Source organism: Ceratotherium simum, chromosome X, assembly GCF_057802395.1.
Source record: "Ceratotherium simum simum isolate JZ-2026a chromosome X, ASM5780239v1, whole genome shotgun sequence".
NCBI classification, from domain to species: Eukaryota; Metazoa; Chordata; class Mammalia; order Perissodactyla; family Rhinocerotidae; genus Ceratotherium; species Ceratotherium simum.
The window spans coordinates 44,170,576-44,173,525 of record NC_141940.1 but is presented as its reverse complement, the minus strand read 5'-3'; the positions used below and the strand labels follow the sequence as shown (position 1 = coordinate 44,173,525).

At 41.9% G+C, this 2,950-nt stretch overlaps 1 pseudogene; it reads left to right on the top strand.

The window, feature by feature from the left end:
• Positions 1-1,199: 1,199 nt before the first annotated feature.
• LOC101406685 (sodium/potassium-transporting ATPase subunit beta-3-like) lies at positions 1,200-2,356 on the top strand (annotated as a pseudogene).
• The last annotated feature ends 594 nt before the right edge of the window (positions 2,357-2,950 follow it).

Below are 2,950 nucleotides of genomic sequence, written 5' to 3'. Positions count from 1 at the left end.
AGTAGATTGAAGGGGAGAGACTAAAGGATCCTCTCATGCCTCCATGATAGTGACATCCAAGACTTTATTTTTTAAGGGCAGTTTTAGCACATTTAAAAAAAGTGGAAATGGCATAAGGATTTTCTATTCTTTTCCAAGCTCCAAGAGATAATTCATCTTACAACACAGAAGTATCAACAGATACCGATTGTAAAGGATTTCCCATTTATTCCTCACACCACTGTGGTGAAGTAGGGTATTTGTCACATCCACTGAGAAAACTGAGGCTCAGAGAGGTGATAACATATAAAACTCTATCAGTTATTTCTAGATTATAGCAGAGGTCCTCCAACTACCCTGTGTCATCTGCAGGACATGTAAACACTAATTGCTGGGCCCCATCCAGGTGAGGCCCAAGAATATGCACTTCTAACAAGTTCCCAGGTGATGCTGATGCTGCTGGTGCAAGGACCACAGTTAGAGATCCACTGGTGTGGATAATAAAAAACAAACAAAACTGGCATTTATCCTTTACAGAGTACCTGGAGAATCACAGTGAGCTGAGAGGGCTGGTGGAGGTACATGGCCCAGGGTCAAAGCAAAAGGGACACAGTGTATAGTGTGCCTAGGCCCTGGACCATAGACTCAGGCAGTGGGTGACACTATGTCACCCCCCTAAAGTGTGAGGGGACCAGTCACTGGCCCATAGAACAGCTCGTATAACATTGTGATTTCCTCATGTCTCCCACCTTGGGGAGCCCTGTGGGTGAGGGATTAAGCACCAGGCTCCCAAGATCTCCCTTGATCTTAACAGCTATTCAAGTTACTTATTATTAAATTCCTAACTCAGATGAGGCTATAGAAAGTTAGGAGAGGTTAAGTAAATCAGGGAAATCACCTTGTAAATGCCTGCTCAGTAGTGGAAACCAGAACTACTCTAAAGCTTTCTCATTGTGTCCTGAAGCCACCAGGGCTCTGAATGTTCCAATCTCCCTGGGCAATTGGTGCTGGCCAGGGCATTGCTTTTTTTTTAAAAAAATAGTGAGCTATATTGCTTTTAAATGATAATATTACTGAAAAATTTAAAATGCTGTAATGGCAAAAAAAAACCCAAACAAAACAAAAAAGCTTGTCTGAAATGGCTAGAGTAAATATTTACAAGTTATCTAGGGCTAATTCTCATGATATATGAAAGCGTTCCCAGTAACAAATATAGAGAGATGGGCAAATCATGTTGCGGTAGGCAGCCACTAAGATGGCCCCAATGAGCGTACGTGCTGCCCGGGCCTCTCATGCCGAGAGGTGCTGGAAGCTGAGGACCCCATCCCCATGCGGAGCCCCAAGCATGCAGGGCCTGAGTGCCTGGGCCTCCTTTGTACAGAGTGTGCTGGCCAGGGGAAGCTCTGGTGGACGCGCTGGTGATGCCAAGCAGTTTGGGGAAGACAGACCCTGCCTGATGCCTGGGGTGAGGAAATTTCCATTCCTGGCCCTATCTTGTGACTCATCCACGCTGCCACTCCAACAGGTCAGAAGAGTGCTAGTGAGCGTTAAGTGTGTGGGTTGTGTGAATGTGCAGCATGAGTTAATCACACAAGTACATCGTACACAAAAATACACTTTTATTTGGACAATGAAAAGACCCTTACAAAGGTTTGATCTCGCTCTTCTACCTAGTTTTTTATGAGTTCCTGGCTGCACTTTTCTCATTCACAATGTGGGCTATGCTTCAGAATCTGAACAATGAGGTTCCAAAATATTGTGACCAGATTCCTAGTCCAGGACATATGTTTTTTCAAAAACTAGTGACTGCATTGGAATATTCATTCGGTAGGTCTGATCCAAGGTCCTAAGGGTAGCTTGAAGACTTAAGAAGTTTCTAAAGCCTTAATATTTAGAAGAACAGAAGAATTTCGTAGTCTGTTCTGATGGAGCACTTTTTGAACAGAAGGGTCCAATTTATGCTGCATGTCAGTTTCCTGTTGTCTTGCTTCAAGCATGCAGTGGTGTGGATGATCCTGAGTTTTGCTAGTCCAGAGGAAACTCTTGTATTCTTGTGAAAATGAACAGAATAATTGGATTAAAGACTCAAGGAGAACCAAGGATAGAATGTATTTCAAAGGATGAAAACACAGCAACTCTATCAACTTATCCTCCCAATGGAATTATAGACTTAAAATATTTTCCATATTATGGGAAAAAACTGCATGTGAGTTATCTACAGCCATTAGTTGCTATCCAGGTCCCCTTTGATGCTAGTAGTACCATAAAAGAAGTAACAGTAGAGTGCAAGATTGATGGATCACCCACCCTAAAAACCAGGATGATCGTGGCAAGTTTTTAAGGACGAGTTGTGTTCAAAATCAGAGTGCTTGCATAGTATGAGTTAGGATATCTCCACAGAGTAGATATTGTGTTGTCTGTCTTCATTTTTTTATCAGCTGGACCTGCCATTCTGGAATTATGAGACCACCTTGGAGAAAGGTGGGTGGTACATGGCACTAGGGTGACATCATAATGTGCTTCCAGGTCATAGTGTTCAATACCTTCTGAAGTAACTGCCTGTTGCCTCTGCTGCCTTTTGAACCTGGGTACAGTCGCCAGATAGGGACTATGAACACCTGATTCTGAACATGTAGAGTGGGAGTTTTGTCCTATTTATATTTGGTTTAATTGCCAAGTGTAAAGCTTAATGTGCTGTGCTATGTAAATATTTTATAGATTTAACACTGGTTAACTGTGATATTTTGATGCCAGTAAAGTTTTAGGGATAAAATGCTGCCTGACCAATATCAAGCGACTTTATAGCTGCAAGAAATGTGGTATGTGGGAAGTTTTGTGTGTGAGGAGGAAAAAAGAAAATAAAAGTGGATTTGAAATGTTCTCTTGGATCTTTTGTAAAATTATTTTTTACGTGCTGCATTAGTCTTTGGATCTTTTTGATTAAGAGCACAAACTTTTTGTTGTAAAACAT